Below are 13,100 nucleotides of genomic sequence, written 5' to 3'. Positions count from 1 at the left end.
AAATCCAGATACACCACGTCTACGGGCCTTCCTTTATCTAGATGGCAACTCACCTCCTCATAGAAGGTTAATAGATTGGTTTGACAAGAACGATTCTTCGTGAATCCATGCTGATTACTGCTAATGATATCGTTCTCGTTACTAAAATCTTGTATATAGTCCCTTATCATCCCCTCAAAGAGCTTGCATATTATTGATGTTAGGCTAACTGTTCCAGACATCTCAACCTGCATAAACTAATTTCAGTGAGGCTTCAAACTCATTTCAGGGAGTTGACGCTTCGCGCCAGCGCTGACCCCAACCCCCCCCCCCCAATAAAATGCAGCCTTACCTCCAGTGCCAATTAAATGCAGCCTGGTCAGTGCCAATTAAATGCATATGCTATGCTATACTAGTGCCCATGAAGGTGCAAACTAATTTCAGGGAGGTGGCACTCTGCGCCCCGCGTCCCCCCCCCCCCCCCCCCCCAAATTTAATACAACTAGAGGATGATCAAATGAGATGGAATCAGTATACAGAAGTTTACTTCTGAGAGATATTAAAGGAACACTCATGGTTGGTAGGAGTCAGTATGTGCAGTGTTTCTGCTTGAAACAGGTAGGGGGGCTGAGAGAAAGGGTGGTGGACAGAGAGGGAGGGTGTTTGAAACAGAGAGGGAGGGGGCTGACACTTTCCACCCGCAGCCTGCCTCCAGATGCAGTGTGTCACTGAGCGGTATGTCAGGACAGACCTGTTTCATGGGTTGCACATTGTTGCTCTTTACAAACATGGAGGAAGATGGGACAGTGAATCCTTGATAAGTCCAATTTCTCACAGTCAGGACATTGCTACACGAAAAAAGGAGATACCATGTTTTTCTAACAACAGATTTTCGATCTAGTAGCACTGTCCTGATTGTGAGTAATTGGGAAGTGCAGTTTAAACCCCAATTTCTCACAGTTCATTGCTGTGCTGCATAAAAAAGGAGATACTGGCATTTGTAGACTTGTTTACTCCTAGCAGTGAGTTATGGCAATGATCTGCGGTGACTTATGGCAATGATCTGCGGTGACTTATGGCAATGATCTGCGGTGACTTATGGCAATGATCTGCGGTGACTTATGGCAATGATCTGCGGTGACTTATGGCAATGATCTGCGGTGAGTTATGGCAATGATCTGCGGTGAGTTATGGCAATGATCTGCGGTGAGTTATGGCAATGATCTGCGGTGAGTTATGGCAATGATCTGCGGTGAGTTATGGCAATGAACTGCGGTGAGTTATGGCAATGATCTGCGGTGCGTCACACCCTGAAAATGATTTACGCGAGATCCTACTGCCACAGAACTTACCTCCATGTTGCTCTCACACTGCAACTCACACGTGCACCAGCAGAAGGTGGGCTGGGCCTGGGAGTGATCATCTCCATGGTCAGTCCCGGGATATCGCACGGCGCTCTGTGGGTGTCCGGGAGCCACATGCGAAATGCGGGAGACTTCTGGACCTCACGGGAGACTTGGGATGTCTGCTGGTCTGTAATTCCCAGGGATGTATTTTGGGCCCTTTTTAAATATTGGTGCTACATTGGCTTTTCTCCAATCACCCGGTACCATTCCAGTCAGTAGACCGTCAGTAAAAATTAGGAACAATGGTCTGGCAATTACTTGACTGAGTTCCCTAAGTACCTTCGGGTACAAGCCATCTGGTCCCGGTGATTTATTAATGTTAAGTTTCCCAAGTCTAATTTTAATTCTGTCCTCTGTTAACCATGGAGGTGCTTCCTGTGTTGTGTCATGAGGATAAACATTGCAGTTTTGGTTACTGAAACCCCCCGATTCCCTCGTGAAGACTGAGGAGAAGAATAAATTCAATACATTCGCCATCTCCCCATCCTTTGTAACCAGATGTCCTTTCTCATTCTTTATGGGACCAATATGGTCTGTACTCCCTTTTTTACTGTGACTTAAATATAAATAATAAATGTGCAGCGCTTGACAAAGGTGGAAAAATATATATTCAAAGCAATAGGTTATTAAAAAGTTCAGTCAATAAAAAAATGAGTTAGATGCAACTGTGATAGAAATGTCCATAATGTGTGAAAAGTCCATCCAATACCTAATCTATAGATGTACTATGTGCTCATCAAAGACATCAAAACATCAAGCAGAAAGTGGTGTCCACAGAATATCACCAAAATTTGTGAAGAATTTCCGTTGAAGTGAGCCTCCACCCAAAATATGCACCCACCAGAAATAAGACATACAAAAGCTCCAATGATAATCCTTAGTCGTTCTCCCTTAGTTTATCACATTGGCAGTGTAGATTCCTTCAACTAGGAAACAAGGAACTAAGTCAGCGGCAGCTGGTGGTTTTTTTCTTCTTTTGGGGAGGGCGGCAAACAGCCCCCCCCCCCGGAGTAGAGTCAGGATGACATCAAAACACCACACCTACCCCATCTAGGAAGCAGGAGGGCAGCGTTTCCGGCAGCTTTCTTCCTCCTCCTGTGGTGTGGATCATGGCGGCTTCCACCGTGCATCCCCTTCCTCCTCCTAGGAGTCCAATACCTTTCAGCCAATCGGGAAACGGTATCAGACCCGTGCTTCCTGATTAGCGGAGAGGCAATTTAGCGTTAGAAAAGCAAATATTCATTTGCTTTTCTAACACACCCGGGTGAGCTCCAAGCTTAATGCTCTGCGCTCCGAGCCCACCCTATTTTGAAGCCTATTAGAGCCTATGACTCTAATCAGGTGCTTCAAAAAAACACCCCAGCCGCTGTAATTCATGCGCCCAGCGTCCTGAACGGGGCTGTCATTTGACAAAGCACGTAAACAAGCTGAAATCTTTAAATGTTTTTGTTGTTTTATTTGCCAAGTGCCTAGGCTGGATCATTGGTATGTTTTACCTGTTTCCAATACATTGGAATTTACTTAGAAGCCCAGTATAGCGAAAAATAAATACAATTCTGAGCAATCAGATTTCCGTTTACTGTTAGTATGAAATTTCACATTTCTGATTAGTTGGTAACTTCCTACGCTAAAGAGCACAAAGCTACTACATGCTGAACTGCCTTACCAAAACACCTCTGTTACACGGTGTAAACATTTCTGGTTTGTAGAATATTTTTTCTTAATTTCTTGCAGTATGTGTCAGCTTGACACTTCACTACTCTCTGTGCACCCAATACATATTCATGAGTATGTGACTCACAAAAGCTTCCTTACTGTGACTGTGACAACCTTCTATAACATTACTAGTTTTCCCATATTCAGCACAGATTTGTCATTGGCTCTAAATAATCCAATAAAATGATGATCACAGAAGCTTTGGATGACCACAGTCATGAGATGGTGGTCAGATGCTATAAGGATAATTTACATGTCTGCAGAGCATTAATCTGCATTGCCTTAAAGGGTAAGTTCACTTTTACAAAAAAAATAAAATAAACTGCCTATGCATGTGTCTGTAGATGAAAAAAAAAATGTACAGCTTTGACCACAGTTAAATAATGCCCATGCTATAGGTCAGTTTACTGTCCTTCAAACTTTAGGAGGGGTCGAACTGTGGCCAGTGGGAGAAGAAAATGTCCTGGCGTCGGTGGGATTGAACTGCCCCATGATTGTTATTAGGGGAAGTAATACTGCCCAATCACTGTAATAATGGGAGGAATAGTGTCCCATTGTTGGGGTTGGTGGAAGGAATAATGCCTCATCACTGGTGAGAGGAATAGTGCCCCATCGTCTGTGTTAGTGGGCGTAATAGTGCCCATCATTGGTATCAATACTGCCCCATCTTTGGTACCAATGGGAGGAATAGTGTCCCATCATTGATGTCGGTAGAAGGAATATTGCCTCGTCGTCAGTGTCAGTAAGAGGAATACTGGCCCATCATTGATATCAATGGGAGCAATACAGCCCCATCGTTGGTATCAATGGGAGGAATAGTGCTCCATCGTTGGAGTTAGTGAGAGGAATACCGGCGTATCATTGATATCAATGGGAGCAATACTGCCCTATCGTTGGTATCAATGGGAGGAATAGTGCCCCCATCATTGGTATCAATGGGAGGAATAGTGCCCCTGTCGTCGGTGTCAATGGGAGCAATACTGCCCTATCATTGGTATCAATGGGAGGAATAGTGCCCCCATCATTGGTATCAATGGGAGGAATAGTGCCCCCATCATTGGTATCAATGGGAGGAATAGTGCCCCCATCATCGGTGTCAATGGGAACAACACTGCCCCATCGTTGGTATCAATGGTAGGAATAGTGTCCCATTGTCAGTGGGGGGAATAGTGTCCCCATTGTCGGGGGGGGGGAATAGTGTCCCCATCGTCGGGGGGGGGGGGGGGAATAGTGTCCCCATCGTCGGTGGGGGGGAATAGTGCCCCCATTGTCTGTGGGGGGGATAGTGCCCCCACCAGCACTATTCCCCCCATAGTCGGTGTCAGTGAGAGGAATAGTGGCTCATCTATGGTATCAGTGGGAGGAATAATGTGCCATAGTTGGTGTCTGTGTCAGTGGCAGGAACTGTTGGCACTATTGCTGACAGGGGGGAATAATGACCTAAGGGCCAGATAAAAGTAAGCAAAGGGCCGCAGTTTGGAGACAACTACTATAAGTGTAAACCATTTACATACCTCCTAAAACTCCCCGAGATGGCATCTTCCTGTTCTGCCGTGTTGCTAGGACATTGCTAAGACACTCTCAGCCGATTCAAACCTCCTCTCATGTACTCTATCGCCCTTGTCACAGTAGCTCTGAGGTCAACGATGCCAAGACAGTGGACCACATCCGTGTGGGGTGTCCCAGCAGGCTGGGAATGTCTTAACATCCTAACATGAGGCGGGACGGGATTATGCCATCCGTGGTAGTTTTTCAATCAGGCTTCTGCAGCTATGTAAATGTGGTGAAACTACAAATCTCATCATGCCTCTAGGAGTCATGCCTATGATTGTTAAGGTCTTGTAATGTCTCATGGGACTTGTAGTTTCACCACAGCTGGAGGGCTGAGGTTGCCTACTCCTGGCCTACACCTATAGCAGTGATGGCGAACCTTGGCACCCCAGATGTTTTGGAACTACATTTCCTATGATGCTCAACTATAAAGCAAAGTGCATGAGCATCATAGGAAATGTAGTTCCAAAACATCTGGAGTGCCAAGGTTCGCCATCACTGACCTATAGCAAGGGTATTGCCCAGCTTTTCTCAAAACTGCAGTTTGCTTTCATCTACATGCACCTCTTACTTGCATAGGTAGTTTTTGGTAAAAGTGAACTGTTTCAGGCAGCCCACTGAAATCAATGGGCTTCCAGCACACAAAAATGCCCTTACTTTACATATTACAAAACTTTTACTGCAATGCATGTGCATTGCCTTGGTGCACAGAAGGTAAACCCACTAGGCCTTGTCATGTGGCCCACGCAATGACCACCAATTCCTGTTTTACCAGCTGCTTTCCACGGTCACATAACAGGTCTCCTTTGGAATAGGTGCAAACCCTTCCTGCTCTCTCCTCCCCAGTCTCCCCAGAGGCGCTGACTCTTTGTGTAGCTGAGCGCATGCGCAGTCGGTTCAGAGGTACCTAGCGGCTCCAGTGGCTGTTTTTTCCTTAAAATCTACATCCAGCAGGTGGATCCTGTGGCTGGGCTTTTGAGGACTTGTAGCACCCAATAATGGCCATGAAGAGAGGCCTTCTTCTAAATGCCATCTTACATCAGGTAGGAGAGAGTACAGATGTGAGGGTTTTTATTTGGAAGGTGTGTTGGCAGGGGGAATAGACCTGTGGAGGAAGATGTGGGCAGAGGTGGGGGGGATGAGAGCACCCAGGAGCAGGGGTGGAAATGAGGTGTTGCACACAGCGCGCCCCTGAACCCTGCACTCCATACGTAGCGCACCCTGAACCCTGCACTCTGTATATAGAGTAATCCTGAACCCTGCACTCTGTATATAGAGTAATCCTGACCTCTGTACGACCCATATACAAGCGCCTCTTTGAAGGCAACCATACTGCTGATGCGGCACGCAATGAAATTAAATTTGACACCTCTGCCTTAGTGTATTGGGCTGTTATTTAAAATGAATGACCCAAGAATGTGTCAACACAATTAACGTGCGTGCATTTAAACTGGCCTGAAGACTATGTTCACACTTTTGTGGGTCAGGAACGCTTGCAAAATTGTACGCGTTTCTGACCCGCAGGCAAAATGTTCTGACATGCAGGGGGTGCCATTAATTCTTAAGGGCACCCCCCACACATTGCCAAACACAGTGCTGCTGTAGTATTAGATTTGGGGTGGAGCAATTTATTAAAGAGTCGGGGACTTCCTTCCCTGCATTTCTTGTGGGTACAGCAGCCAATTCAAATAAATGGGCAGCTATACCGGTGACGCATGTGTGTAAACGTGCCTCCAAAGTGTGAACCGAGACTAAAACAGCTTTCTGTAGAGATACACAATTGTTTCAGCCAAAGTTGCTTGTGTTTACACTGAAAATCAGATACCCCCAACACTGGCCTTTTTTCAGAGAAAAAGTAGTTGTCCAAGAAATCCCGTTTCAATAGAATTCCCTGAGATTGGACAGTATCCGGGTGTCAGCAGAGCGTAGTGTGTAAATATAACTTACCATCATCCTATACATAGAAACAGTCTTATCCACCCACATATCTATGGAATAATGCACATAGCAACGGTATAGGGAGGTGACACACAGCTTGCATGTGATGCTTCCTAAACATATAATCAAGCTTCCTCTTGTAGTATTAATGGTGGCTTTTTCAATATTGCATGACAGGTAATGCCTATTTAGGTGTGCTAAATATTTTACAGTTGTCCCAGTTAGCCTGATCATTTCAGTGGATTTACATGACAAAGGCTGACAGCAGGTTTAAAGGCTTTTATTAGCATTACAGAGTTTATTTTTGCAATACTATAGACTCCTCTGGACTGCACAAGCAACCAGTGACATTTGTTAGGAGCCATATTTGGCAATCCAGTCATTCCACCCGCAGTTCTACTCTTCGTTAAAAGTTCACATATTGAATATAAGTTATTAAATCAAAAGAGAAATACATTTAAATAAAAACAAGCCTGGGGGAAAAAAACAAAAAAACTAATTCTTAAATTAATGAGGTTTCCTATCGATGTATAATCATACACACCTTTGTGCTGACTCTTCAGTTTTACTGATAAATCCTTCAATGTAAATTACCTGCTTTTTGTATCTCAATATTCGGCTCTGCCCCTGACAGTTTCATGGGCAGGTGAAATCTGATGTTAAGTTAATGGGGGTGATCCGTGCTGCGTCATTCAGCAGAACATTAACACATGAGTTTAAAGTGGATGTAAACCCTCCATATACCCAGTGAAGTGAACAGCCTCAGATACCCAGAGATGAAACAAATCTCCCAACATAAGTTTTACATGTATATCTGCTGCCTTCGGCTGTACATATCCTTTAGAAAGTTCAGATCGTGTTACAAATCGTTCTTCCTGTTTCAGCAGTGGGAGGGGAGTCTGGGCATACTGTGAGAGAGCTGATTGGAGGAAAGGCACACCCCCCCCCCCCTTTACATAGGCAGAGGAACAAAGAAACATGCAGAGCTGTAAAATAGACAAGCTCTCTGCTGCTCTATCTCTAAGTTCCCTCACGACTTTTATCTTGTGTGTAGGAGAGCTTGTCAGAAGTTATCATACTGATAGCAGAGGAACACAGCAGCAGAAAGATACAGGACTTGGGGGTTTGGAGAGAAATTAAACACTGCAGATATATGTGCCCAGGTCAGATTTCATGAATGGGGTTTACATCCACTTTAACCGCTTGCCGACCAGCCGCCATCATACTGCGGCAGGTCGGCATGAACCCGCAAGCCATTGTAGCTGTACGTTGGCTCCTTTAAGCGGAATAGAAGGTGCGCACGTGCCGATGTGCGGGGGGGGGCGTCGGTCGCGATGACCGCTGGCCACGTGCGATCGCGGGCACAAGAGCCAGAATGGGGACGTGTGTGTTTGTATAAACACACAAATTTCTGTTCTGGGAGCTGAGGAGAGGCAGATCGTGAGTTCCTACTAGCTAGGAATAGATAGCTGTCATCTCCTCTAGTCAGTCCCCTCCCCCACAGTTAGAACACACACTAGGGAACACAGTTAACCCCTTGATCGCCCCCTAGTGTTAACCCCTTCCCTGACAGTGACATTTACACAGTAATCAGTGCATTTTTATAGCACTGATTGTTGTACAATTGTCAATGACCCCAAAAATGTGTCAAAAGTGTCCGATATAATGTCGCAGTTCCGATAAAAATCGCAGATCGCCACTATTACTAGTAAAAAAAAATAAGAATATTAAGAATGCCATAAATCTATCCCCTACTTTGTAGACGCTATAACTTCTGCGCAAACCAATCAATATACACTTATTGAGATTTTTACCAAAAATATGTAGAAGAGTACATATCGGCCTAAACTGAGGAAAAAATTTGCTTTTAAAAAAAAAAAAAAAAATTGTGGATATTATAGCAAAAAGTACAAAATATTATTTTTTTTCAAAATTGACGCTTTTCTTTTGTTTATAGCGCAAAAAATAAAAACTACAGAGATGATCAAAAAAAAGAAAGCTCTATTTGTGGGAAAAAAGGACGTCAATTTTGTTTGGGTACAGCGCCGCACGACCGCGCAATTGTCAGTTAAAGCGACGCAGTGCCGTATCACAAAAATGGCCTGGTCATTGAGCAGCCAAATCTTCCGGGGCTGTAATGGTTCATTTCAAGTCGTTCTAAAGGCTAAAGGTTTTTTACCTTCATACATTCTATTCATGAAGGTAAAAAAAAAATTCTGTGCGCTGCTTCCCCCCTTGCCTCATCTCGATCCAGCTATGTGCACGGGAGCCTCGGCTGTCCCAGGTCTCTCTCTTATTTTTGGCTGAGACACAGCGACTGGAGCCATTGGTTTCACTATTGTCAATCACAGCCATTGAGCCAATGGGGAGAGAGCAGGGGCAGGGCCAAGCCACGGCGTGTCTTATGGATGCATAGAGCAGGGCTTGCTATTGGGGGAGCTGGTCAAGGGGGAGAAGCCAGGAGAGCCAGCGGGGGACCCGAGAAGAGGAGGATCTGGGCTGCTCTGTGCAAAACCATTGCACAGACCAGGTAAGTATAACATGTTTGTTATTTAAAAAAAAAAAAACAAAAAAAAAAACCCTTAATATCACTTTAAGTTTAAATTAATATATAATTCAAAGCTGAGAAAAATCTTCCACAACTCACACAGCGAAAAAAAAAAAAGCAAAGAAGTATCCTAATAACTCATAAAGCCTTAGAAGGTTGATAACCCTCCCCCCAAAAAACGGATATTTAAGAGTTTGGTTACACTGGTGTGATTTGCCACTTTTAAAAATGGCTCAAAAAGGGTAAAACTGGACATACACTAGTAGATTTTGAAAAGAATGGTTGTACGAAAATTATTAGTACACTTGAAGATGTTACAAGAAAATGAAAATTTGAAAAATGTTAACATTCCATCTTGGAATGAATGGACTTTTCTGAACAAAAAAACCCAAACATACAGTTATAACTTGCTTTAGAAAATGTTTCCATCCTGCTCCTTCGAAGTTTCTCATCACTGCGGTCAAAAAAGAAATGTCAATATGACCTCATTGACCATTACAAAAATCAAACGTTCTTAAGACCTCTTTCACACTGAGCTGCCCCAGGCGCCAGCGATAAAGCGGCCCTAATTTTAGCGCCGTTTTAGCGGTGCTATTCGGCCACTAGAGGGGAGGTTTTACCCCTGCCGCTAGCGGTCAAAAAGGGGTTAAATCCGCCTGCAAAACGACCCTGCAGTGGCGTTTTGCCGGCGGTATGGCAGCGCTGCCCCATTGTTTTCAATGGGCAGGAGCAGTGTATTCACCGCTCCTCCACCGCTGCAAAGAAGCTGCTGGCAGGACTTTTTGTGACACCCTGCCAGCGCAGCGCCCCAGTGTGAAAGCACACAGGCTTTCACACTGGGTTTGCAGCTGAGGCTTTTTTCAGGCGCTATTTTTAGCGCTGTAGCGCCTGATAAATGCCTCAGTGTAAAAGGGGTCTTTAATAGAAGTTTTCATTTGCATTTTTTCTTTTTGAGAACGGACAGCTTGAATTGTAACTCAGTAGCTTGATTAATGAAAATGCTTGTAAAATTGATACAAATGTGGTGTGAGCAAGTCCTAAAAAATTATTTTTACCCCCCAATCAGTTTGTAAAACGCAGCGATCCGATTCCGGTGTGGACAAAAAAAAAAAGGGTCTTGCATGAATTTAGTCTGAATGCAATGTGAATTCAGCCATACAGTTTGTATGGCTGAATTTGCATTCCACAGACATCGCATGTGATCTGCACAGCAGTGCGTTTTTTTAATCTCTGGCATCACACTAGTATGAACCGGCCCTAAAGGATAACTTAAGTTCGCTTTTCACAACATGTTACATCCGTATTCACGGTGTGACGTAACATGTTCCAAATCAGCAGCCCCCAACCCCCTTGAGCCCATGTTGTGACAGCGGGCGGGGGATTTTCTCCCCACACTCCAGAGCAGAGCTCTGCCCCCGCCACGTCATTCATTCACAGAGTTCTGTGAATGAGAGGACTACAACTACTGTCAACCATTGCAGCTGACGGCTCGTAGTTCTCAATTACAGCGAGCTGGTGAGCACTCTAATAGTTTGCTGTTCTTCCTGCCGTTCATTAACTGCCTGCCCATATGAAATATGAACAGACAGCTGAACTGACAGTCTGCAGGAGCCAGCCTGACACTGCATCGTGGGTGCAATACTTTACAAGCTTCTAATGGAAAAAAAAAGAATAAATGCACATTTCTTTGTATCTACAAAAAAATGTGCATTTATTGTTTTTTTTTTTTTAGGTGAACTTCGTCTTTAAATGATCTTAAGCAATAACAATGCTACAGAATGTCAGCCAATATCAATGGACTTTTATTGATGGATATTTATCCTTTTTTTTTTAGAAAAAACAAAATAACCTTGCGCTCACTCAAAACGTATTAACTCAAAACGTGTAAGCCGCTGACACTGCAAATAGAATTTTTGCTGAAAACCATAAGATGTATAAGATACGTGCAGCGCTGTAAATTTTTCAAAAGTGAAGTGACAAAATGTGAGTATCAACATAAAAATGATAAATGTTCCTTATTAGTAAAACAGTCCATCTTGAGTGTGAAACAATTATAGTCACCACGTGGATAAATAGTGAAAACAGTGGTCAAAATAATCCCCAAAGTAATGAAGGCGTATCATGGATATTGGACCTAAAAATAGCTGATGTTATATAGGTCTAGACAAGCCTTTAATGTTCAATAGCAAAAGTGTAGGTCAGAAGAAAATATACATGTATAAATCGCCTTGGAGGCCTTCTCAGGGGTTTGATGTGAAAAAATAAAGATTGTGCAGATACCACCACCCATATGAATGGAGGCTTACCGAAAGGTTGGGACCCAAGACAGCGTATGCTGTATGAGTCAAACAGGCTTAAAAGTTGCCCCCTGGCAAAGATGAGGAGATCCCAATGGTACACTGGAGAAGAAATCCTAGGGGTGCTTCACCGGGATGCCTTCTCCATATGGAGGATAGAGACGTCCTTGGACAAACCCTTCAGCATTCAGGGTCTTCCAACTCCATGAGAGGCTGAACATGGAGGGGCAGGTTTGGCAGGGGGGATGCAGCAAACAAATTACTTAAAACTGCAAACAACTTGACCCTGAATGCTGAAGGGTTTGTCCAAGGACGTCTCTATCCTCCATATGGAGAAGGCATCCCGGTGAAGCACCCCTAGGATTTCTTCTCCAGTGTACCATTGGGATCTCCTCATCTTTGCCAGGGGGCAACTTTTAAGCCTGTTTGACTCATACAGCATACGCTGTCTTGGGTCCCAACCTTTCGGTAAGCCTCCATTCATATGGGTGGTGGTATCTGCACAATCTTTATTTTTTCACATCAAACCCCTGAGAAGGCCTCCAAGGCGATTTATACCTGTATATTTTCTTCTGACCTACACTTTTGCTATTGGACATTAAAGGCTTGTCTAGACCTATACAACATCAGCTATTTTTAGGTCCAATATCCATGATACGCCTTCATTACTTTGGGGATTATTTTGACCACTGTTTTCACTATTTATCCACGTGGTGACTATAAATGTTTCACAATCAAGATGGACATGTTATACTAATAAGGAACATTTTAATTTTTATGTTGATACTCACATTTTGTCACTTCACTTTTGAATAATTTACAGCGCTGCACGTATCTTATATATCTTATCCTTTTTTTTTTAGCTCCTGATATTGATGCTGTCTGATCATTGGGCCCAGACCCACCACATAGATCCTACCAGCCAATTTACCTTGCCGCTCCTCAAGCGCTACTTATCACTCTCCCCAATAAAAATAAAGGGGGATAGCTGTCCCTGCAAGGTTTCTGATCTTGGGCAAAATCTGTATAATTTAAAATACTGACAGGTACACGTCAAATAAATTCTGAACATGTAGATATGTGGATTTTTGTTGGCGGAGTAGGGCTTGGCCTGAGAGGGATACCTTTGACAACTGGCTAGCTTAAACATTAATTTCATTAGGTACAAATCAAGAATTCCTATTTTAAATACAGAGATGGGTAACAGTGAGCTTATAAATATACAGCAGTGTGCAGTGGGTTAACTGTGAAACAATAACACTGACTGAATCAAGAGATTTCCAAAAAAAGCTGGAACATCTACAGATCCCAACCAGAGAGCAGCGCAAATGCAAAAATGTGTGGGATATGGGCAAATATAAAATTGCAGGCGTAGGTCTGGTTAAATATGAAGTGAATCTATACTGGCTGAATGCTGTAAAATACAGTGGTTGTGTTATATATGGTGGACATAAAGATAGTATGTCATATGGTCAGGTTTATAAAACCATGTTCAGGGCCCTTGTTCACATGGGTGGCAGCCTTTTCTGCCCTGAATCCGGTAGTTGATCGCTTTTCAGAGAGCGCATGAAGGGGGGCTGAAAAAGACGGACCATGGCACTGTGTACATTGCACATGGTTATGGCGTGGCCCCATTCACTTAAATAGATCGCATTTGGCAGTGGT

The sequence above is a fragment of the Aquarana catesbeiana genome, linkage group LG03, assembly GCF_042186555.1.
Source record: "Aquarana catesbeiana isolate 2022-GZ linkage group LG03, ASM4218655v1, whole genome shotgun sequence".
Classification (NCBI taxonomy): Eukaryota; Metazoa; Chordata; class Amphibia; order Anura; family Ranidae; genus Aquarana; species Aquarana catesbeiana.
Note: the sequence above shows the minus strand (reverse complement) of the source record.